This window comes from Nymphaea colorata, chromosome 12 (genome assembly GCF_008831285.2).
Source record: "Nymphaea colorata isolate Beijing-Zhang1983 chromosome 12, ASM883128v2, whole genome shotgun sequence".
NCBI lineage: Eukaryota > Viridiplantae > Streptophyta > Magnoliopsida > Nymphaeales > Nymphaeaceae > Nymphaea > Nymphaea colorata.
Genome location: NC_045149.1, coordinates 4,197,991 through 4,224,762, shown reverse-complemented (window position 1 = coordinate 4,224,762; position 26,772 = coordinate 4,197,991). Strand labels below are relative to the sequence as shown.

General features: G+C 37.1%; 1 long non-coding RNA gene and 1 pseudogene across 2 annotated transcripts; both read left to right on the top strand.

The window, feature by feature from the left end:
- Window positions 1-7,900: 7,900 nt before the first annotated feature.
- Window positions 7,901-19,088, top strand: LOC116265840 (uncharacterized; annotated as a pseudogene).
- A 1,510-nt stretch (window positions 19,089-20,598) lies between these two features.
- Window positions 20,599-25,213, top strand: LOC116265161 (uncharacterized). 2 transcript variants are annotated; one of them, XR_004175004.2, is made up of 3 exons: window positions 20,599-24,298; window positions 24,380-24,440; window positions 24,717-25,213. It is a non-coding gene; the product is annotated as an uncharacterized LOC116265161 (long non-coding RNA). The 2 variants fall into 2 exon arrangements; XR_004175003.2 differs by having other exon boundaries at window positions 24,561-25,213.
- Window positions 25,214-26,772: the final 1,559 nt, after the last annotated feature.

Genomic DNA, 26,772 nt, shown 5'->3' with positions numbered 1-26,772 from the left:
CATATGAACTATATATATATATATATATATATATAACATATGTGTTACATTATATCATATATTATACGCATTATACACATATATGTATAATCAATATTACTCTATCATGTAATATGTATTATGTGTAATACACATATATTATATAATATGTTTATGATTCACAAATATATACTATATTTTTCATTACATGTATATAATATATGATTCATATATTATATTACATATCACAAAATGTACATATAATATATATAAACATGTAATAATGTTACAAAATATATAATATATATTGTAACATATGTTATACGTATATAATGTATATTATATAGTACATAATCTATACATATGTTTATATATATATATGATGTGTAGTATATTATCTATGTAAAGTTTATAGTATGTAATTATATATTACATCATTGAATTATATGTACATATTATATGGATATTGTATTTACATATATTAATACATATATACATAACATAATTTATATGTTATGGTATATAGCAATATAATACGTATGTATGATTTGTTATTAATTATACACACACACACACACACACACACACACACACACATATATATATATATATATATATATATATATATATATATATATAAGTGCATATACAGATAATATTAGTTGTGGTGTATTATATGCAATGTATATATACATATATAAGTATAGATACATATTATAATAGATGGTTGTTGTAAGAGCATATAACATATGTATTATAAGTACATATAATACGTATGTATGATTTGTTATTAATTATATATATATATATATATATATATATATATATATATATATATATATATATATATATATATATATATATATATATATATATATATAATATTAATTGTGGTGTATTAAATGCAATGTATATATACATATATAAGTACGTATACATATTATAACATATGTTTGTTGTAAGAGCATATAACATATGTATTATAAGTAGATATACATATTATAACATATGATTGTTGTAATAGCATATAATATATGTATTATACACACACATATATATATATATATATATATATATATATAATAGTTAATCCAATGAGTCTAACTTGTATATATAATTATATATATGTATATATATTCGTATATATATTATAATATTATATTTCATTATATAATTGCATATATATATATATATATATATATATATATATATATATCATATATTATAATTGTATATATTAAATGTTAATATGTGCACATATACCATATAATGCATGATATCGTGTATTATAACATACAACATATAATAATGGATAACACTATAACATTTTACCTTGTGTATATTGTATACCTATTGTTTATAATGTACGCATAATGTTGTACATTACATGCAGGAGCTCAATATAAATGTATTATATGCATTAAAATGTAATGATGATATAATGTATACCATAGTATTATAAATAGATTATGATACTTAAATTCACATTATACAATATATGTACAACGTATATTATTGTACATTATACCATTATAATTTATATGTTATAATGCATAATTTACATATAAGGGATTTCAATAATGCATTATCATATATGCATGTAAAATGTATATCTCACATATATACCTATTGCTGTTAATATCTTATATAACTATTATACTATTAGTATAATTTATGTATATATATATGTCATATATGTTATATATTGTATATATGTTTAATACAACATATGTATATTATGTAATATTATACATATGTATGTCATGTACATAAATATAATATTACTATATTATATAATTAGTTCATATGTATAGTATATGTGTGTATCATTACATATTATAACAATATGTAATATATTATATATAATATGTTGCATACATTTACGTAATTACAACTATATAAGTTATAAGTATATATATATTACAATATATATGTTACTTACGAAATGTACATAACACATTGTATAACATGTTGTATAGTATAACATACTACACATTATGTATACATATATGATATTATAAAGAATATAAGCAGTATATAGTGTAGTACATATATTAGACATATACTGTATACATATATACACATATATAATGAGTATATATATGCATATATGCATATTGCATTTTATATATTAGACTAACAAGAATATAAGTTATATAATATACAATATATTATGTGTTATGTGTTAAATATGTAATATATAACAAATAACTATTACACGCATTGTATGTACCACATGTTGATATGTAATATTTATTGTACATATATGTACATATGTTATATAATGCATATATATATAATATGCAATATATATACTAGATATTTCATAGTATATGAATAATTAATATATACGTAGAACATATATATATGATATCATATACATATATTATAATATATATTATGATACATATATTATGTACATATGTATGCTACATACATTGTATATAATAATGTTAACATAATACCTTTTACATGTATAAAGTTTGTCAACATCATGTATACTGTAATGCTATGTTACATTATGACATACACATATATAGTACATTATGTACATATGTTACATTGGAGTGTAGTAGTGTTATATATTATAGTGTTATAGTGTTTTACACTACAGTTTTACAATATTGTACACTATAGTGTCATACACTATAGTGTTGTACGTTATAGTGTGGTAGTGTCATGGTAGTGTCATACACCATAGTGTTATATCATAGTGATATACACTATGGTGTTATAGTGTTATACATTATAGTGTTACAAACTATAGTGTTATACTGTTATACATTATAACGTTATACACTATAGTGTCATACATTATAGTATTATACTACTATAATGTTATAATCTGTTGAGCTATACACTATAGTGTTATACACTATAACGTTATAGTGTTATACACCATAGTGTAATAGTGTCATGCACTATGGTGTTATACACAATGAAATTATAATGTTATACCCTGTATTGTCATATACTATAGTGTTATGCATTACACTGTTATTATGTCATACACTATAATGTGATACAGTACAGTCTTTTTCTGTTATACACTATAGTGTTATACCATGTATTGTTGTAAAATATTGAGTTATACTGTTACAGTGTTTTACGCTATAGTGTTGTACAATATAGTTGTATACGTAATATATTATATGCTCTAGTGTTATACAGTATGGTGTTATACATAATAGTGTTATATTGTCATACCCTGTAGTGTTCTATACTATAGTGTTGTATTGTACACTACAGTGTTATAGTGTCATACACTATAGTGTGATACAGTATAGTCCTATTGTGTTATACACTATATTGTATAATGACAAGTAGTTTGATAGCGTTAAACACCATAATAGAGTTACACACTATAGTGTTGCACACTATAATACAGTTACACACTATAGTGTTTTACACATTGCAATGTTATACGATATAGTGTTATAGTGTCTTCCACTATAATAGAGTTACACACTATAGTGTTATACAATATAGAGTTATAGTGTTATAAAATATAATAGTGTTATAAATTATAATAGAGTTACACATTATAGTGTTATACAATATAGTGTTATACACTACACTGTTATTATGTCATACACTATAATGTGATATAGTACAGTCATTTTCTGTTATACACTATAGTGTTATACCATATATTGTTGTAAAATATTTAGTTATAGTGTTTTACACTATAGTGTTGTACAATATAATTGTATATGTAATATATTATATGCTCTAGTGTTATACAGTATGGTGTTATACACAATAGCATTATAGTGTCATACCCTGTAGTGTTCTATAATATAATGTTATAGTGTCATACACTATAGTGTGATACAGCATAGTCCTATTGTGTTATACACTATATTATATAATGACAAATAGTTTGATAGTCTTAAACACTGTAATAGAATTACACACTATAGTGTTATACACTATGATAGAGGTACACACTGTAGTGTTATACACTAAAATACAGTTACAAACTGCCGATAGTGTCATAGTGTCATAAACTATAATAGAGTTACACACTATAGTGTTAATTTGTTAAACATTGAAGTATTACACATCATAGTGTAATAAACTCTAGTGTTATAGTGTTTTACACTATAGTGTTGTAGTGTTATACACTATAGTGTTACACACTATATTGTTATACAATATTGTGTAGTAGTGTAATACACTATAGTGTTATAGTTTCAAATATTGTAGTACTATACACTATAGTGTCATATACTATAGTGTTATTGAGTTATAGTGCTATACACCATAGTGTTTTATTGTAATACATTATAGTGTTATAGTGTTATACACCATACTGTTATAGTCTTATATACTAAAATGTTATACACTATAGTGTCATGCACTAAAGTGTTATACACAATAGTCTTATACACTATAGACTTATACACTAAAATGTTATACACTATAGTGTTCTACACAATATTGTCATTGTAACGCTCGTTATGTTTTTGGGCAGGTCGGGTCGGATCGGGACCCAGACCCGGACCCGCAGCTTACCCATGTAAGAGCCCGACGAGGGCTGTTCTCCCTAGTCCTCCTCTTGCTCTCCCCCTTCGTTGCCTCTCTTGCTGCTAAGGTGCTCCACGCAGAGAAGAAGTGGGTGGATGGTGTGGTAGTGGCAGTGGCTGGACCGGCAGCGGCGACTGCGGCGGCGGTGCAAGGGTAAACACACACTCTCTCTCTCTTGCTATTTCCCTTCTCCGCCACTCCCACGCTCTCTTGCCCTCTCTGCCGCACGTTCCCTCTTTCTCTCTCTCGCTACTCTCTTTTCCCTTTTCCGCTAGCTCCCTCCCGTACGGTCCCTCTCCTCACTCACCCTCACGTTTTCTTCTCCCTAGTCACTCACTCTCACCCTCACTGCCGTTTTCCCTTTTTTGTGGTCCGAACCCTCTCTCTCTCTGTTTCCCATCACCTCTCCCTGCCCACACGCTCCCTACGTGAGCTCTCTCTCCCCATTTTTCTATTTGTTTTCCCCTTTTCCTCAACCGAGCAATCTTCCTCATTGATTTTATCACTGTTTGATAGGATTCTAGCTCGGGGAACATGTTCTTCCCCTCATAACAACGATTATGTGGTGTTCATGGTGGCGACTTGGCACGATTTTTGCTGTTTGGGGATCGATTGAACGCTTGAGGTGGCTGTCGGAAGGATTGCAGCAGTCTAGACTCTTGATTTGGGGTCAGCAAGACGTAATTGAGCCTATTTTCTTGTATATTTTCCTTTGGAAGGTAGAAGTGATGATTTGGGATGCATGTTAGCGACTTTGCTTTTTAGGGAAAGTGTAAGTTTATGTTGGAGAAGCGTTGATTCATGTCTATAATGATCATTGAGGTTGGATGTGACTTTGGGGTTGACGCGTAGACTACGGAAAGTAAATGAGAATTGAGTTGTGATAGACTAAACGAAGCATTGAAGTTTGATGTCTGGTGGCAGCGTCTAGAAGTTAGGAAGAGGCCAATTAGAGTGCTTGTAGGTCCATACTACCCGTTGGCACCCTCTTGAGGCGATGACATGTGTCTCAATGATTTTGTTTTAACTTGGTTTGGATTGATAAGCTAACTAGTAGAGATCTTACCTTTTCCTTATGTCTGCAGGTACCCCGGGCACGTCCCGTCGACCTTGAGCAACCAAATTTGAAGCTCGAGACATTTTGAAGAGTTTTTTGGATGAGTGTCAGGTATGGCAGCATTCCAGGCACATCCTTGCCTAGGGCAATGTGTGAAAGTGTGTTCCTAGGATCGTGGGATCCTAGGATTGTGATGTGATTGATTGATTGATTGTTTGGTGAATAAATGTGTGTATGCATGCAAATGATTTGATATGATGTGTTTTGAAAAACTATTAGAAGTCTGTTTTGAAATGTCACGCATTCGCATGTGCATGATAGAATTGATAACTGTTTAGGACAGATGAGGTGGGGTATCGAGTCGAGTGTCTCCTCGACCCCAATTGTGCATTAGAAAGCATCTTAGAATGATAACTGCATAGGACAGCTATGAGCGCATTACAAATCGAGATTACTCTCTGTGGTTTGGTTAAGTTTTTCAAAGATGTGATTATGGTGATAGTAAATGTGAATGTTGTGTGCGTTGAATACACATTGTCACGGGCAATGTTGCAAATGATTGAACAAAGGGTAATTGTACCCATATTGTTATGACGGCTAGCCAAAACTGTTGTTGTTGTTGTGTAGCCCTCGTGTGGAGGCAATTGGAGGTGTGAGTTCACACGTGAAGCGAACCAACCTCATGAGCTAGCCAGTTATTTGTGTTATGCAAGTATAATTATAAGAATGAAAGAATAAGAGATGAGAGGCCAGTGGGATGTGGCTATGTGTTTGGGAGTTGTCCCGCCTTCGCCATTGGTCTCGCCTTTTCGGAGCGCAGGCGGTGCAATGCCCCAGGGTACTGTTGTGGGACGTGCTTGGAGCGTTGGTCTCCTACCTTCCCAACCTGGGTGTCCTAGGGACGGCTGAGTATCTCTCCGTGGAATTCACATATCCATGGATGAGTGCTCTACCGCTGTAGTGGATGGATGGATCCATACTGTTATGGGCCACCACGGGGGTTGTCACTCGGCTGTAGGCCGCCCGCGGTGTACACGTGCTTGTGTTTGCACCCACAGGAACTGTCAATTCACTGATATTAATGAAATGAAATGTACGTGAAAATGTACGTGATTAATGTGCATGTGATTGTTGTGCTTATGAATGCAAGTGATATGTTTAAACATGTCTTTCATGTGATCTGAAATTGTGTTACTGTGGCCATTGAGTGGCCTTTGCATGTCGTGTCCTGACACGACATGATGATAGATTGTTTTGATGATGGCTCGTATAATTGAGCCCTACCTAAGAGGGTTTGGACTTTTCCTGACTTGTTGCCATATTGCGAAGGCTAAGCCTTCTGTTGTCTCATTTTTTTCAGGTTTTGGTGGACCAGGGGCAGCAGGTTGAGCAGATGGCTTCACTCACGTCCTACTGGGGAGGTTTTGGGTCAATTGTAGTGTCGGCGCGTCTTGTTTTGGTTTTATTGATGCATTGTTTTTGTTAGGCATCAATGTTGTGATTTTGGGTATTTTTGTCATATGTATAGATGAACTAAAATTCTTATAAAATGGAAAGCTTGCCTATTGTTTTGCATTGCTTGGCTCATCTCTTTAGAAATTGTTGTGTCGTTGCACTCCAATGCTTTATGTTAGAAAAAAAATATTTGTGGTTAAGGGTCAACTAGGCTGGGGTGTGACAGTTTTTGGTACCGTAGCCATGACAAACCCCACTATGGATGTGAGTTAAAGCCTATCTGTGAAGCCGTGTTGCCCAGGTACGCATTTATTTGATTAGATTGTTATTGTAGTTTTGATTTTTCAAGTATAAGTACGTAATGTGATCTATGTTTTGAACTTCGTGCTAATGCACGTCGTGATGTGATTTGTGAGATTAGTCATAGACTGGGTTGAGAATAAAGTTCTTGTTTGTACAGATGGAATATCGTCGTAAGGGTAAGAAGCGAGCTGGGCTGTCTACAGAGGCACAAAGAGAGCCAAGTCCGGCCCATTCTGATGAGCATGCCCCACGTGATGACAGTATGTCAAAGCACTATTATGCCCAACTAGGTGGGGTGCTCAAACCCCACCAAGGCAGACTCCACCATTAGATCAACTGACTATTTTGCTGACCATGTTGCAAACACTGACGTCCTTTGTACAGTCAATGGTCAGTAACCAGAGGAGTAATGCATCTCCTTTAGGAGACACCACTGCACCACTTCACGAGAAGGCATCAGCGGTGTCGTTTCAACAGTTCATGGCAATGCAGCCGCCTATCTTCACAAGAGGGTGCAGTCACGATAAGGCAAAGCAATGGATTGAGGAAGTTGAACGCATCTTTGTGCTTCTGAAGATGCCAGAGGAAGACAAAGTGAACTATGACACTTACTTCCTGAAAGGTGATGCCATGGACTGGTGGCAATCAACTCGTGAGATCCGGTATGCGGGCCCAACTGTCAATCTCCTGGAAATAGTTTAAAGATTCTTTCTTCAACATTTACTTTCCAGTGCATGCTAGGGACAAGAAAATACATGAGTTTCTTGATCTACAGCAAAATCAAATGAGCTTAGAGGAATATATTACAAGATATCAACACTTGGAGGTGTATTGTCTACACCTCTACACTACAGATGGGGCCAGAGCAGGCAAGTTTGTGCGCGGTCTGCGGGATGGACTGCGAAGAAAAGTTTTGACGAGCAGGCCTCATGACTTGGATGAGGCGGTCACCATGGCAAGATGCATAGAAGAAGACTGGGCAAGGACATAGAAGGATCACCACAAGAAGGCAGGTCAGCACTCACACAGCGGGCGAACACAAGTCAAGCACCAAAACTTTGCAGGCAGGGCAAGGCCTTATGAGAGGCGGGATGACTGAACCTTCAGACAGAACCAGCCAACCCGCAGTGAGGCCACAAAGGGGTCAGTGGCCACTTCGACTTTATAGAGGTGCCCTACTTATTCACGTGTGCACCCCGAAAAATTGTGCTATCGGGAGATCGGAGCTTGCTTACACTGTGGATGGATGGGGCACTTCATCAAGGATTACCCCTTAAAGAAAGAAAGAGAGTTGAAGAAGCCTGAGGCCGGTCTTTCTAGCGCACGACAGACGACTGGACATGTCTATGCTACTACTGTGGAGGAGCTTCAGGCATACGACCTTGTTGAAGGTACTTTACTTGTTGGTTGTCATATTGCTAGAGTGTTGTTTGATGCAGGGGCGACTCATTCATTTATATCTAGTCGATTTGCTACTTCACTAGAAGTGTCGGCTAGGAAGATGCTGTATGTTTTAAAAATTGTTAGCCATATGCATGCTCAAGAGTCGTGTCGCGAGTATCTCCCTGATGTGGACGTGGAGATCTATCAACGTCACTTATCTGCATAGTTGGTGATCATGAGTCTTAGCGAATTTGATGTGATTTTGGGCATGGATTGGTTATATGCGCATTATGCTAATATAGATTGCAGGAAGAAGCAGATACAATTGTTGACTGATGAGATGCAACTAGTGGAATTCCATGCTCGTGAAGCTATTCGAACTGACAAGATAATGGTGTCTGCACTGAAAGCTAAACGGTTGATAGAAAATGGAAGTGTTGCTTTCTTGGTCAATGTGTTGACCAATGAGACTGAATCAGTGAGGTTGCAAGAGGTTGCCGTTGTGAGTGAGTACCCCGATGTGTTCCTTGAGGAACTATCAAGTTTGCCTCCAACACGAGAAATGAAATTCAAGATAGAGTTGTCACCTGGGACAGCTCCAATTTCCAAGGCACCCTGCCGTATGGCACCAGCAGAGTTAGAAGAATTGAAGAAGCAACTACATGAGCTCTTAAGCAAGGGCTTCATCCAACCTAGCGTGTCACCTTGGGGAGCACCAGTGTTGTTTGTTAAGAAGAAAGATGGAGCAATGCGCTTGTGTATAGATTACCGCATGTTGAATCAAGTTACTATCAAGAATAAGTATCCGCTTCCAAGAATTGAAGACTTGTTTGATCAACTCAAGAATGCTAGGGTATTCTCCAAGATTGATCTGAGGACAAGTTATCATTAACTCTTGATACGGGAGGAATATATTGCTAAGACTGCTTTTCGAACTAGATATGAGCACTATGAATTCAGGGTCATGCCTTTTGGATTGACCAATGCTCCCACAGTGTTTATGGACCTCATGAATCAGGTTTTTCAAGACTACCTATGTCGATTTGTTATTGTTTTTGTTGATGATATCTTGGTGTACTCAGAGAGTGAGACTGAGCATAGAGACCACTTGAGAATTGTATTGGGTCTTTTGCATAAGCATAGAGACCACTTGAGAATTGTATTGGGTCTTTTGCATAAGCATAAACTTTATGCCAAATACTCAAAATGTGAATTTTGGTTAGAGAATGTGAACTTTGTAGGTCATGTAATCTCGAAGGATGGAGTTTCCGTAGATCCGGCTAAGGTATCGACAATACAGAACTGGAGGACGCCTTGCAGTGTAACTGAGGTTACAAGCTTTTTGGGTTTGGCAGGATACTATCGCTGGTTCATACAAGACTTTTCGAAAATAGCTACACCCATGACTAAGCTATTAAGAAAAGAAGAGAAGTTTGTTTGGAATGAAGAGTGTGAGAAGAGTTTTCAAACTCTGAATGACAAGCTTGCTACTGCCCCTATTTTGACTCTTCCATCAGGCCATTCTGGTTTTGTACTGTACACAGATGCATCAAGAATCAGTTATGGTTGTGTATTGATGCAACATGGCTGTGTGGTGGTTTATGCATCAAGACAGTTGAAGGCACATGAGCAACACAATCCCACTCATGATTTGGAGTTGAGAGCAGTTGTATTTGCACTGAAGATTTGGAGACATTATCTCTATGGGGGCAACATTTGAAGTGTTTACAGATCACAAGTCTTTGAAGTACATATTTTCCCAAAAAGATCTAAATATGAGACAAATGAGATAGATTGAATACTTAAAGGATTATGATTTCGTGATATCATATCATCCAGGCAAGACAAATGTGGTGGTTGATGCTTTGAGCAGACACGTTAAGACAACAATGTGCAATATATTCACTCGTTCTTGGACATTGTTGCAAGATGTGATAGCATGGTAGCCTTACCTTTGTGATGAGAACAAAGCAACGATGAGTGCCGTGATACGACATCCTCTGATTGAAGCAAAAAGAAGATCCAGATTTTGCTAAGAACATAGAAGAAAGCAAGAAGGCAAATTCTTCATGGTATCAAGATGAAGATGGTTCATTGCGGTTTTGACATAGATTGTGGGTCCCTAGAGATGAAGGGGTGAAGCGACAGTTGCTTGATGAAGCTCACAAATCTAAGTTTTCTATACACCCTGGCAGTGTAAACATGTTTTAGGATATGAGAAGAACTTTTTGGTGGTCTGGAATGAAGCATGAAATTGCAGGATATGTAGCAAAATACTTAGTTTGCCAGCGGGTCAAAGCAGAGCATCAACGACCAGGAGGCTTATTGCAAAGAATTGATATTCCAGTGTGGAAATGGGAAGATATTACGATGGATTTTGTGGTTGGTTTTCCTCACACTAGGAGACAACATGATGCCATATGGGTGATTGTGGACCGACTTACGAAGTCGGCTCATTTTCTACCAATAAGAATCAGTTGTCCTTGGAAAGTCTCGCAGAGTTGTATATTGACAAGATAATGATATTGCATAGAGTGCCAAAGTCTATCATCGCGGATCGAGATCCACGTTTTACCTCTAGGTTTTGGGGGCAATTGCAAAGGGCATTGGATACCAAGCTTAAGCTGAGCACAATGTTCGACCCCCAAACTAATGGGCAATCGAAGAGGACCATTCAGACCTTAGAGGACATGTTGTGTGCATGTGTCTTAGAGTGGAAAGAAGAATGAAACAAACATGTGAAACTGGTAGAATTTGCATATAATAACAGTTATCACTCTAGTATTGGGATGACACCTTTTGAGGCTTTGTATGGAAGGCCATGCAGATCGCCAGCTTGTTGAACCGAATTGGGTGATGGCAAGATCGACAACCCTTTAGTTTTGCAACACTACACCGACCAAGTGCATTTGATAAGGAAAAAGTTGTTGACTGCTCAGAGTAGACAGAAAAGCTATGCCGACATTCGACGTAGAGAGTTGGCTTTTGAGGTTGGTGATCATGTGTTCTTGAAGATTTCTCCTATTAAAGGCGTTTTTTGTATTGGTGTGAAGGAAAAGTTGAGCCCAAGATTCGTAGGACCTTTTGAGATCTTAGAGAAGATTGGAGAGGTGGCATACAGATTGACACTACCACCTAACTTGAGTCATGTTCATGACGTTTTCCATGTTTCCATGCTTCGAAAGTACGTACCAGATCCAATGCATGTAATTGATTTTCAAGGTATTCAGGTGCAAGATGATTTGACAATAGAAGAAAAACCTATTAGAATTGTGGATCAAAGAGAGCAAGTGCTTCGCACGAAGAGAATTCCTTTAGTGAGAGTGGAATGACAACTCCATGGGTTGGAGGAAATTTTGAGAACGATCTGTGCTTGCAGTGAGGTATGATCTGAATTTCGAGGACGAAATTTTTTTTTTAGGAGGGTAGGATGTAATGCTCGTTATGTTTTTGGGCAGGTCGGGTCGGATCGGAACCCAGACCCAGACCCGCAGCTTACCCACATAAGAGCCTGACGAGGGCTGTTCTCCCTCTTCCTCCTCTTGCTCTTCCCCTTCGTTGCCTCTCTTGCTGCTAGGGAGCTCCACGAAGAGAAGAAGTGGGCAGACGGTGTAGTAGTGGCGGTGGCTGGACCGGCGACGGCGGCGACGGCGGCGACTGCGGCGGCGGTGCTTGGGTAAACACTGTCTCTCTCTCTCTTGCTATTTCCCTTCTCCGCCACTCCCATGCTCTCTTGCCCTCTCTGCCGCACGTTCCCTCTTTCTCTCTCTCGCTACTCTCTTTTCCCTTTTCCGCTAGCTCCCTCCCGTACGGTCCCTCTCCTCACTCACCCTCACCCTCACGTTTTCTTCTCCCTACTCACTCACTCTCACCCTCACTGCCGTTTTCCTTTTTTTGTGGTCCGAACCCTCTCTCTTTGTTTCCCATTTCTGTCAACGCCTCTCCCTACCCACACGCTCCCTACGTGAGCTCTCTCTCCCCATTTTTCTATTTGTTTTCCCTCTTTTCCTCAACCGAGCACTCTTCCTCATTGATTTCATCACTGTTTGATAGGATTTCAACTCGGGGAATGTATTCTTCCCCTCATAACAGCGATTAGGTGGTGTTCGTGGTGGCGACTTGGCACCATTTTTGCCGTTTGGGGATCGATTGAACGCTTGAGGTGGCTGCCAGAAGGATTGCAGCAGTCTAGACTCTTGATTTAGGGTGAGCAAGGCGTAATTGAGCCTATTTTCTTGTATATTTTCCTTTGAAACACGTATAATTATTGTTTAATTATGCTAGAAGGTAGAAGTGATGATTTGGGATGCATGTTAGCGAGTTTGCTTTTTGTAGAAAGTGTAGGATTATGTTGGAGAAGCGTTGATTCATGTCTATAATGATCATTGAGCATGATGGGTCAATTTTTGAAGCAATAGGGAAACATGGTAGAAATTGTGAGGTTGTGGGGAAGATTTAGAACCGTCTTTATGAGCATGTGGCTCATGCTTTTGCGAAAGGGTGTATCTTGGAGTTATTGGAAAAAGTATACGTAAGTTGGATGTGACTTTGGGGTTGACGCCTAGACTACAAAAAGCAAATGAGAATTGAGTTGTGATGGACTGAGCGAAGCATTAAAGTTTGATGTCTGGTGGCAACGTCTAGAAGTTAGGAGGGGGCCTACTAGAGGGCTTGTAGGTCGACACTACCCGTCGACACCCTCTTGAGGCGATGACATGTGCCTCAATGATTTTGTTTGAGTTTGGTTTGGATTGATAAGCTAACTAGTAGAGATCTTACCTTTTTCTTATGTTTGCGGGTACACCGGTCATATCCCGTTGACCTTGAGCGACCAAATTCGAAGCTCGAGGCATTTTGAAGTCTTTTCTAGGCACGTGTCAGGTATGGGAGCATTCCAGACAAATCCTTGCCTGGGGCAATGTGTGAATGTGTGTTCCTATGATCGTGGGATCCTAGGATTATGATGTGATTGATTGATTGATTGTTTGGTGAATGAATGTGTGTATGCATGCAAATGATTTGATATATGATATGATGTGTTTTGAAAAACTAATAGAAGTCTGTTTTGAAATATCACGCATTCGCATGTGCATGTTAGAATTGATAACTGTTTAGGACAGATGAGGTGGGGTATCGAGTCGAGTGTCTCCTCGACCCCAATTGTGCATTAAAAAGCATCTTAGAATGATAACTACGTAGGACAGCTACGAGCCCATCATAAATTGAGACTACTCTTTGTGGTTTGGCTAAGTTTTTCAAAGATGTGATTATGGTGATAATGAATGTGAATGTTGTGTTTGTTGAATACACATTGTCACGGGAAATGATGCAAATGATTGAACAAAAGGGTAGTTGTATCCATATTGTTATGACGGTTAGCCAAAACTGTTGTTGTTGTTGTGTAGCCCTCGTGTGGAGGCAATTGGAGGTGTGGGTTCACACGTGAAGTGAACCAACCTCATGAGCTAGCCAGTTATTTGTGTTTGTGCAAGTATAATTATAAGAATGAAAGAATAAGAGATGAGAGGCCAGTGGGATGTGGCTATGTGTTTGAGAGTTGTCCCGCCTTTGCCACTGGTCTCGCCTATTCAGAGCGTAGGCGGTGCAAGGCCCCAGGGTACTGTTGTATGACGTGCTTGGAGCGTTGGGCTCCCGCCTTCCCAACCTGGGTGTCCTAGGGAGGGCTGAGTATCTCTCCGTGGAATTCACACATCCATGAATAAGTGCTCTACCGCTGCAGTGGATGGATGGATTCATACTGTTTTGGGCCACCACGGGGGTTGTCTCTCAACTGTAGGCCGCCTGTAGTGTGCACGTGCCTGTGTTTGCACCCACAGGAACTGTAAATTCACTGATAGTAATGAAACTGAAATGTATGTGATTGAAATGTACATGATTGATGTGCATGTGACTATTGTGCCGCCTATGAATGCAAATGACATGTTTGAGCATGCCTTTGCATGTGATCTGAAATTGTGATACTATGGCCATTGAGTGGCATTTGCATGTCATTCCCTGACACGACATGATGATAGATTGTTTTGATGATGACTCGTATAATTGAGTCCTACCTAAGAGGGTTTGTACTTTTCCTGGCTTGTTGCTATACTGCGAAGGCTAAACCTTCTGCTGTCTCATTTTTTTAGTTTTTGGTGGACCAGGGGCAGCAGGTTGAGCAGATGGCTTCACTCACGTCCTACTGGGGAGGTTTTGGGTCAATTGTAGTGCCGGCGTGTCTTATTTTGGTTTTATTGATGCCTTGTTTTTGTTAGGCATCAATGTTGTGATTTTGGGCATTTTTGTCATCTGTACAGATGAACTGAAATTCTTATAAAATGGAAAGCTTGCCCATTGTTTTGCATTGCTTGGCTCATCTCTTTTGAAATTGTTGTGTCGCACACCAATGCTTTATGTTAGAAAAAAAAATATTTGTTGTTAAAGGTCAACTAGGTTGGGGTGTGACAGTTATACATTATAGTGTTATAGCGTTATACACTATAACGTAATACACTATAAAGTTATACACTATAGTGGTATAGTTTTTTTGACAAGAGTGTTATTTTGTTATACATGACATTGTTGTACAATAAAGTGTTATAGTGTTATACACTATATTGTTATAGTTTTAAACATTTTAATATAACATTATATTGTTATAGTTTTAAACATTTTAATATTATACACTAGAGTGATATAGTGTTATAGTGCTATATACTATAGTGTTATAATGTTATACACTATAGTGTCATACATTGTTGTGTTATACGCTATAGGGTTATTGTGTTATACACCATAGTATTATAGTACTATACACTATAGTGTTATATTGTTAAACGTTATAGTGTGATCTCGTTTATTATATTTCTTGGTCAATGGACACCTGAGACGTTGGGGATTATGCTAGTTGAACAAACCATGTCCTGCCAACGTACCCCTTTGCATGGATATATGAGGAGTTTCATTGGATTCTTTCCTCAACTATATCAGGGTTTGATCCTTAACAGAGGAAGGGTTGGGGAAGTTTGGGCCTTGTGTTGCCAAAATGGCTGAAGTTGAAGGCAATCACTCTTAGGTTACAAGACACATTGAAGCAGCACTTCCAAGGTGATCGCCTTCTTTTTTGAACTTCCAAGTAAGAGATATTGTTTGGGAGCAGAAAATATGTGGAGGCTTTATGCATTAGAATCCTCCAAAGACTTTTGAGTATTTTATCATATTTAACTTGGTCTGTCCACTTCGCTTGAGGAAAATTTTGGAGGCTTTACAATGTTTAGAAGCATCTAAGTTTGATCTCGCACTAAACACCATTTTATGTTGTTCTGGCTTTGTGCAAGAAATGAGAAGAAACAAATTCATGCTCTCATCCCACTTTCTCTCTCTCTCTATATATATATATAGGATGGTATATATATACATATATATAGATTGAGATCTGTTACCTTTTTCTTGGGGTCCGTACCATTCGATTATATATTAATTTGGTCATTTTTTGAGTTTTAATAAACATCAATAATTCCTTTAAAAATAATTTTAATTTTAGGTCGAGTATTTATAAATACAAATATATGATTTAAGTGGTAAATTGGGATATATATAATTGTTATCTTCCAAACTTTTTTCACTCATGCAACAGGGACCACTTAAATCTTATCAACATTTTTGTAAATATTAATTCAACATAAAATATATCTTAGTTTATTTTGAAAGGGAATGTTTTATTCATTTCTCGGCTGGTTTGGGCCATCCATGTTCGTGTTTTTATTAAAAAACACACACACATACACGTCTCCATCTGTGAAGTGGCGGATTGCCGCTGCCCTGCATTTTTTTAGAACATGGCTCAATAAATAAAAAAGGCTGGTCACTAGCTGCTATCTCCTCCCAGCCGGCATGGCAGATCCAGAACCAAGCCATCAAGGCGAGGTGCCCCGACGTTGATCCGAGCATCTTTTTCTCTTTTTACATTTTTTCAAGTAAAAAAAAACATGGACTCTCTCCCTCTCTCTCTCTCTCTCTCTCTCTCTCTCTATATATATATATATATATATATATATATATATATATATATATATATATATATATATATATATATATATATATATATATATATATATATATATATATGATGGTCACCGGGGAGGAAGACCATTTATGAATTTTTGTTTATTTTATGAATATTTATCTTTTAGTACTTGATCGGTAGTTGTGGTTTACCCCACAATTGTGTTAAAGGTTAGTGTAGGTTATTTTGTTGTTAGCTTTTCTGTTGGGGAATGCAGACGTGGTGCATGAAGTTCGAAGTCGGTTTTCTTCCTGCGGGATGAATTTTTTTTTTTTTTATAATTTAGCAGAATTCAAGTTACGTTTTTTTTTTTTTTCGGCTCAATCTTCTTCTTAAAGTCACTTTGATGTCGAATACTTAGTGGGAAGGGTAGGATAGTGCAAAGCTGTTAGGCACCTAACGTGCTTGTCTCTACGTGGATTATGTTATCTCTCACATTAACATTCAGATTCACCTGAATTGTATTTTGGGGAATTATCGGGTGTCGATAGTTCGATACCTTTGGTTGGGGGTTGTGGTGGTGTGGTTGACTTAACTACTGAAGGTAAAATCTCTCTGCCTTCGTCGGTTCCTATCAATTATTTCAAATTTGGCATCTTAGGTGCAGCATTGCTTTCATGGGTGGCCAGCAATGTCAATTGTTAAGAGGGTGTTGTTGAGTCCTGGAGAAACAGGGTGGAACCTCTCTGCATGTCAATGGCTCGTTTACACCCGATTTTATTTCAAGTCAGAAGGTGCAGCGTTGCTGCATTGCTGCTATCGGTCCATTAACTAAGTAGAAAAAAAAAAAAAGTAACTATGTGATTAAAAAGAAATAAAAAGAAAAATAGAAAAGTGGGAGCAATAACCAATGTTATAGGTCTTGGCAAGCTCGTTTTGGATTTCGTCACGGTAGAAGATTACCGATGGTAAAGAGCACCAATATACCGGTGCTGAGGCATACATATGTCACATTAAAGGCCCAAAAAATGAAATTTACACCCCATAAGAAAACGCAAATAATTTTAACTCTTTCCCTTTCTTATCACGACCACCTCTTTTTCAACTCCTTTAGCTGGTAGGTTTAGTCTGATAATTAAAAATGCATTTGATTATGACCAAAACCTTACGTTGCTGAATTTTTTTTTTTTTCTTTTGGAATTTGGGGACATTACCTTGGTACTACTTTCCTCTTAAGTAATTTAAAACGTTATATATTCTAATTGCGTTGCATTTAAATTTGACTTTAGACAAAAAAAAAAAAAACTATAAAGTAGAGGTTAATCATTTTCCTGAAATTCATTTGCAAATGGTTCATTTCCTAATTCATACACATAAGTATGAAAATGGTAAAAAGCTTTCCCCAAAAAATCATCAGCAGCCAATTCAACTAAAAAGTTCAACAATTCTCATCAGGAACTCTTAGTCTGGTTGGCTATGCAAGTCTCGTTAATTGGCTCCATTCTATGCATGTCCCCGGCTTCGGCCCTGGAATGCTATATAAACACCTTAACTTTAAATAAAAATGGAAAAATACAAAAAAAAAATGTCATCCAAATTCTTTATGAAAATATTTGGCAGCTGGGCGTGCAAGCCAGTGACATAGGGAAATTGGAATTATATAAAGGAATCTATTCATGTCCTATGATGTATTTCATTCTTTAGCAAACACTATTTGGCTTACAAATATCTGTCCAACTTGTGGTAATTAGATAAACATACATAGGTTCAGCGCTATCAGATCTGTGACGGTGATTGAATCTATGGGCCGAGCACGGTGAACGATCCTATACAGACAATTTCTGTCACATCTAAAGTTCAATTCTAGTGCAAAATACCCGCAGTAGTATAACGTATAACAGTTCACTGTTGTAGCACCTAATATTGGCCAAGGTGGAGACATAGCAGTGGCTATATAGGCGAACCTTTTTCCTGAAGGCCGGCTTAGATGAACAAGTGAAACACCATTCTCTTTCACATACCCAATCTGCCTCTTGCTCTCATGAAGAGCATGTAGTCTCTGGACACATTTCCTAGTTACATTTTTTAGTTCCCTAACCAGCATTTATCGACGCCAAGTGAAGCCAAGCTGGATCCAAAAAAGAACAATGGCCATGGATGGTAACTTGATGCCCTCTATCGGTGCACAGGACGCTGGTGGAGTCAAAGAAGCTCTTGCCATCCACCGGACCGACTGTGTTCAGTAGGCTAGCCATGTGTGAGATGAACGCGGTCACTCAGGCCTTTGTGGGTCATTTGGGCGACATGGAGCTCGCCGCTGTCTCTATCGCCAGCGCTGTCATCGTGGGTTTCAATCTGGGGTTGATGGTAAAATGGTGAACCAAACCCACACCCTTTGACCATACTTCGACTGTTTGACTAAGCTTTAGCCTTGCCCATCCCTTATTAGGAACCTGTGCCGTATCTTTTCTCACCATTTTTATAATCATTTTAACAGTAAAATATAAAATTTGAAGAATTTTTTTATGTAAAAAAAATGAAAAAAAATATTTGTTAAAATGATAAAGATATAATTCAGTAGTAGAAGGTAACATAAAAAATTGAAATGTTTTTTATTTTTCAAATTACAAAAAACATTTTTTTGCATTTGTTTCATACTTATGAACACAAACGAATGTTTTTTTTTTTTAATTATATGAAAAAGTAATCTCAGACCGAAGAACATTGCCCAAGCTTGTCGGACGTGCTGCAAGCCGGCATTGTACGCGCAACTGGACGTGCTTAATGTCTCCCTCTCAAACTCTAGGAAGAGATGGACCGTTGTTTACTCATGAAATGAGAAAGTCGAGGCCCTAGATTGAAAAAAAAATGAAAGAAGTGGAAGCGTGAGAGCAATGATTGAAAGAATTAGCGGCGTGAGAGCAATGATTGAAAGAATTAGTCGGAGAAACATGGGCATTGAGAAAAGAGCGATTTGAACACATCAATCTTTAGAAACAAGCCCTATTCTGTCAAGAGTAGGCCAACAGAGATCACAGATCTGCTGGCTAAAAAATCTGGATGAAGTATCAGATTAACCTACCTTCATAAGGGAGGAGCTACTACAGTTCAAATAAGACGAAGAAAATTGCGATCTAAAGTTCAAATACAAGTATGTGAACCACATAGTTTTACTAAAAGCTAGTATCTGTCGAACTGTATCGGTTGACATGGATCGAGCTGTATTAACCTTAATGAAATTTGTATTTATTAAAACTAATTCAAATTAGGAGAACATTCTTAAACAACATCACGTAGATCCATGGGTGGTCATATATATATATATATATTGTATAATTCAGGCACTCCTAAAAAAAAAATCAGCTGATGTTGGAAGCATCAAATCCAATGTTGTAAACATGGTTATGGCCCTACACATTGGTTTACCCGCTAACATGGCACATTGGCTTGCAAATATTGTTATCTATAGAACAATATCATCATTTTCCCTTTTTTTAAGATTGTAAATATAGATCAAATTTTTAATTCATGTATATGACAACAAACAAAACTTAAATAAAACCTTTATTTTTAAAAAGAAAAAAAAAGAAAAGAAAAGGGATCGCTTTTATTTCTCTCAACCTAACCGCAAACACATTTAATGATTTAATCCGAATAATTGTCGTTATATGACAATAACAAAAACGATACATCAGATTTTCTAAATAATGATGAAAAATAGGCCAGTTCAATAAGTTCACCATAAGCGAGAAACTCTTTACCTTAGGTCAATAGCGTCGGCAGCATATTTTCTCGATGGAAAAAAGTACCTTGGTGGGACCGAATGGGCTGCTGCAAATTCGGAAATAACGAAGGTGGAAGGGAAGCGTATCCTCATTTTGGAGGAACGCTAGTCTAAATATTTAAGCGCACAAGTAGAGAAAAGAAAAAGAAATCTCTCTCTTTTTGTTCTTTCGAAAAACCGTCATGGAGGGAAGTAACGGAAAAGAATGCCGAAGGAAGAAAGTTGGGAATCGAAAGGAATCCTCCGGCTGTGCATCGACCCTTCCCCTGCCCGTCTGATCACCTTCGAAAGCAGTTTTTCAGGAGCATGTGTCCCTCTGCAAATGCTCGTGTTAATATCTGGAGAATTATGATCGCGATCGATTCCCCCAGGATCATAGTTCAACTCTTGCTCGATCACCGTTTTTCGTAGATCGTTCTGATCGCTATTCCGTTTGCTGATATCTCTTCGATTTCTTTTCGGAATTTCTACTCTGAACGCATGATTGTGGGTTGTATTGAGGCTGCATTACTTTTAGACGTAATTTCCGTCGTGAATCCTGTTTGTGCTTGCCTGATTTGATGTTTGCCTCTGTGAATAATCGTGTTAATATTTGGAGAACTACGATCGCGATCCATTCCTGCCTGATCATAGTTCAACTCTTGGTCGATCGCCGTTGTTCTTTGATCGTTCTGATCGCTATCCCGATTGCTGATATCTCTGCTGCTGGCCGATTTCTGTTCGGAATTTCTACTCTGATTTCATGCTCGTAATAATCTCTTATGATCATAGTTCAACTCTGATCGTTCTGATCGCCTGATTGTGGGTTGTATTGTTTTGAAACAGGATTCCCAAGTTGAAATGATCATCTTCTGAAAGAAATGCAGAAGATGCAGCAAAGTGCAGGCCAAGTAGGAACAGGCTTCTCATAACGGTTGTTGGTGGGCTGATGTTTGTTGGGGCTTTTATGTTTCTCCTTCAACTTGGTTAAGTAAAAGTCTCACGTTCTTGGGCAATGCCATAGATAGACAATATCATGATTCCACATGTTCTGCTCATATGAAATGTAGAGTGACCATTTCTTGGACATTCTTTTAGTTGCTGTTGATTGACGTCGTTTGTAAAAGGCCGAAAAACTTCCCTTTATTGACCAAGCACTAAAGAGAAACCCTCTCTCTATATTTTACTCCCTAGACCCTATGACACGGACTCAAACGGTAAAATATCCTAACCAAGATTAATGGCTTCCTCTAGGCATGCGGATTTTTTTAACTTTAAATGTTCATTCACAAATGGTAAAATATCCTAACCAAGACTAACGGTTCGTCTAGACAAGACCCTATATAATTTATCATTCTGCCATGTGTGAATGACTTTTTTTCTTTTTATTCTTAATAATATATAAATCTTAAAAGATTATTGAAAATCTTATAAAATATTATTTTATGTGGAAGGAACATCAATTATTTCATCCTGCAAACCAAGGACACAAGTTCATGTTTTTACCTGCATCTCGCCATAAAAATGCAAAGCTAAAGACCTTCATGCAAGGCAAAATTATTTTTGTCCTCAACTGACCTTTTAGAAAAGAATAAGTATGCTGGGATATTGGAAGCATTTGGTGGGTCATCAAATGAAAATTTCTCTTGATAAAACTATAAGAAGGTGGTTAGGCACTCCAACTGTCTCTCTGCCTCTCTCTCTTTGTCTCTGTCTCCGTCTCTGTCTCTCTTTCTCTCACACGAACACACACACTCTTTGCCTATTTCTTTTGTTTGGAGAGCCATCTGATCAATGACAATGTTGGGACTCTCTGTGTGGATTTGAAGACGATGAGCAATTTATATCAATGGAAATCCTCGTCATATTCTTGTTATTATTGTTATAAGCAAATACTAGCTTTTGTTTTCAAAAACCCTTGGTTCAATTGTATCAGCTAGTAGGTTCTGTACAAGCACAAAATCCTCCAATATCTTTGTTGTTTTACCTCTGCATCGTCAAGTGTTGTGTATTTTGTTTTTCTGAAAGATTTTTGATGCACTAGAGTATAAGAGCACTTGGTTTTAACTTATTCATGATTATTATTTATTTCAGAAAAGGAAAAAATGTACATAATTTTATATTTGCTGGTAGTGCTTTCTACCTAGTATTTCACAGGTTTCACACTTTCCAATCATTCATCCCTACTTTACAAGTTCGCTGTTTCTGGCTTCCCTTGTTTTTAAAAGTGCCAAGGTTCAATTTGTTGAGGAATTCAAAAAATCTAGTGTACTCAAAAATGAAAAAGGAGCCCATCATCTTGACAGATTTACCATCTTGGGAGGGCATTAAGATCAAGGGTATTCTATGTTGAGGCTGTATAAACAATCTCACGGGAAAGCCTACTTGTTTGGCAATGAGATATCAATGCTCCTACTGATAAGAGTAGTCAGTCATTCAATCAGGGACTCAGGAAACAGTATCCAAGTGTTAGTTTTTGGACGTAACTGGGTGGCCAGGTGATTTGTAATGATTCTTTTTGGTTGGATGTGAGATTTTTTGAGCCTGCTTACATTGTGGGATCACCTTCTAATGTTATTGTGGATGTGGATAGGTTTACTGGTTAGATAGAAGGACTGGAGCTATGAAGTGAGGGTTGAGGTATCATCCCCTTGGACTGGCGACCGTGGTTTGTTTCTTCATGGATGCTGGTGTTGCGTCTTATATGCTTCATAGTTCATACACAATAATGGATGTTGGTATTTGCTTTTGGTGGAAAAAATAGTCCCCTTAGGGCAATGTCCACAGATATTATTCTCCCATCTTCCGACAACTGTGATGTGGTGGTTCTTTTGCTTCTATTTCACTTTTCTCTTTTGCTCGCACGTTAGAGATGAGATTATTTTGTCTTCTTATATACAAAGCCATTGTTTTGAAAGTTCTATCTTAGAATTTCAAACATTTATGGGGAGAAATACATTTGAGGGAATCTCATGGAAACCCTAAGACTACAGGATAAAGAGGCAAAACAAGCCTTAAGATCCCCAAAATTTACTAATAAACAGTTAGAGGAGAACAGCAATTGGCAAAGCATTGCTCCTGGGACTCATCAGTTGATGGATATCCTAAACCTATCTGTGCTGTGATAGTAACGAGGCAGTAAAAGAGAACAGAGTGCTGATGATTTGAGACAAGTTGAACCACCAGTAGTTGTCTTGAAATCATACATATAGATTGAAAATCTTGTTAAGGAGGACCTACTAATTGAGGTAGTAACAAATAGAATATTTGGGCATCCAATATTTCACTGTTTCTTGTCTTGGTGAGGAAGCTGTTCGAGACTCTGAGAACGTTGTTTTATGATTCTTTGTTTCTGTCAACCTGCATCTTATGATTACCTGGTGTTGTAGGATCTTTGCTTGGTCCTGCATCTGTATGATGTTATTGAACCCTGGCTGCAGTGATGCATTGTGGACATGACATCCTGGAAGGCCAAAAGTTGCTTAAAGGAAGCTTATCCCAGTCATGTCCATTCCCTAGAAGATGGACTGCAAGTAGATACTTCCAAACCATTAATGCGTCAATTACAAATAAAATATTATTTTATGTCTATTCTTCTTTCATTATGCAGTTTGGTCTCAAAAAGGTAGTTTATATTGCTCTTTTGTGTTTTTCAAGAACATTTGATGTCAAGATGCATCAAATGCAGTATGTGGTTCATTCAAAGCGACTAACAACTGAAGAAGCTATTGCAGCTGCAGGGGGTGTGCAAGTAACTTTTGGGTGCTTGTACAACATAAATTTTGAAGTTTGGCAGTGTGAAAGTTGTGGACGATTCTATCGGGAGGTCAGAACTTTTCTGTTGGTTTCAGCTTGGAAATTTGCTATTCATTTGATGAAACAAAGTATTCTTAATTATGTGATGTAGGTGACTAATGTTGCAGTGGTTTCTTTGTTTGGGCATAAGCATAATCTGAAAGGCTAATTTGGTAAATTTTCTGCATTCTTGTGATATCACACTTGAATCCACATTATTTGATCCTCACCTTTAACCTCTCTCTCTCTCTCTCTCTCTCTATATATATATATATATATATATACTTGTGTAGTTACATGTGTGAATCTGCTGAGGTAATTGCTGCAGCAAAATCCTGCTTGCTTGAGTTGTTTCCATAAAAAATAGAAGTGTTCTGAGCACATATGATGCAGCAGAAGAGTTGAATGCAGAAGTTTTGTGTCCTTTCTGAGCACATATGATGCTGCAGCTGCAGCTTCCATAAAAAGGACATCCAATAGGGTGCTCAAGTAGCTCGAGTTTGAGGAACAAACTTTGTAGTGTGTTTGGATGGATTTGATTCGATCATTGTTTTACACAGTGGGCACAACAAAATCAGGTTTGATGCTTTCGATTGTCTGCAAGATTTTTGTTGTGTGTCAGTCGATTCTCCTTTTTCATGTTAGAGGATCTATTTTGCTATATTTGGTACAATTATGTAGATGGTAGCATTTTGCAGATCACCATAAAGTGGTATGGTAGTAGATCTTCATTGTTCCTAATTTATAAGTTTTGCTGCTTGATTTCTTTAGAATTGAAGTGGAAAAGACTCATTAGGAGACACTATTAAGATTGCGGCTTGGCCCACTTAATTACTACATTGGTTGTTGTGAAATTTACATACTCTTAGACGTTGTCTGAAGACAAAATTAAAAGTCTATCACTAAGAGAGAACTGTCCTGTAAGCACTAGCTATCAATTGAGATGTAGCAGTGATTACTGGTATTTTTTTAATAATTTCTTATGGTACCTGTAATAATGGATTACTAACTTTTATCAATCCAGCAATATTCCACACACACACACAACACCATAGAGCTATATGTTCGAGACATCCATATGGGTGGACGACGAGCATAACACACACACATATGTGAGTATGAAAAACATTGTCTTAGGGTGGAGTGGATGGTGCATCGATGAGCTTAGTATCTTTTATTAAATAAATTAAGTTAAAATGAAAAATATTGCTCGATAACTTAAACAATTGAAAAGGTTGGGCTTGTTTAGATTGGTTTATACAATTTTATAAAATAAGTTGAAAAGGTTGCGCTAGTTTAGATTGGTTTATACAATCTATAAAATAAGTCTTATATATGTTCTGCATCAAGGACTTTTCTTGTGGTAGTGGTAACAATGGGTGGGTGGGTCTTGCATTCTCTTTCGACCAGCAGAATTCGAACCTCGTTGATTATGCCTTGAGCATAGTTCAAGCCTGCTCAATTCAATTAGTGAAGTAAAGCAAACAAGCAGACTCAAATTTGGTTCACGCAATGCATGAAAATTAAATCGGATGATTTTGGAAAACTAGGAGATACATGTTTTAAGTATTGGTATTAGTTATGTATAGGCTCAACTACTTGAGGTCATAATCAAATCAAATATTGGATTGTGTCTGGGCCATTGACATCCCTTTCTCTTCGAACTCAAAATGCATGCTAAGAAACTGGCGTGTGTGGATGAATATCTTTTGGCAACTCTGTATTAATAATAATGTGTTAATGCGTTTGTCACCAAGTTCATAATTAAAATCGTCATTAGAAGGACGCAGCCACTTGGTTAGAAGTTCATGCGTTGTTCAAAAACTTTGGTTAAAATCCTTCTGAACATGGTTTTTGGTTGGCGAAAACGAGTCAACTGGTCCATTTAATCACATAATTTTAAACTTGTTAACTAATTAATTAAATGTGTTTCTCATATTCTAAACCATGAAAAAGAACATCAAAATCATATTTTTCAAAATCTTTGATTGCTCACTTTAAATATGGGTTGTTATTGTTTCTGTATGAAGAACATATCTATATATCCATCAAATTTGTCAAAAAAAAAAAAAACAGAATATATGAAAAAGGGCTAAAATGGGTATATTAGTTATTCGTGAGCATGCTTATATGATCTGTCATGCGCTGGGGATTTAGGGCGATTTGGAGATCTGGGTAACAAGCTATCTACAACCCTCAAAAGTTAGGGGTGAACAACCAGCCGAGTAACTCGAACTCGATTCTTTAAAGCTCGGCTTGAACTCAAGTTCGAGCCAGCTTTTCTACTCAATGAGCCAAGTTTAGTTGATGGTTCAGCTCGTTTAATTTATCCAGTCGAGTTTGTTTAACGAAGCTCGCATAACCCAACTCGGCTCGTTAGCTCAAGTAACGGATTTTCTCCCGTTCTTCTGCCGATGCTTCACTTTCGCATTCTTTTTCTCTCTCTTCACTGGCTTTCTCCTTCGTTCTCATGAACCCCACCAGCCACAATTTCTTCAAACTATA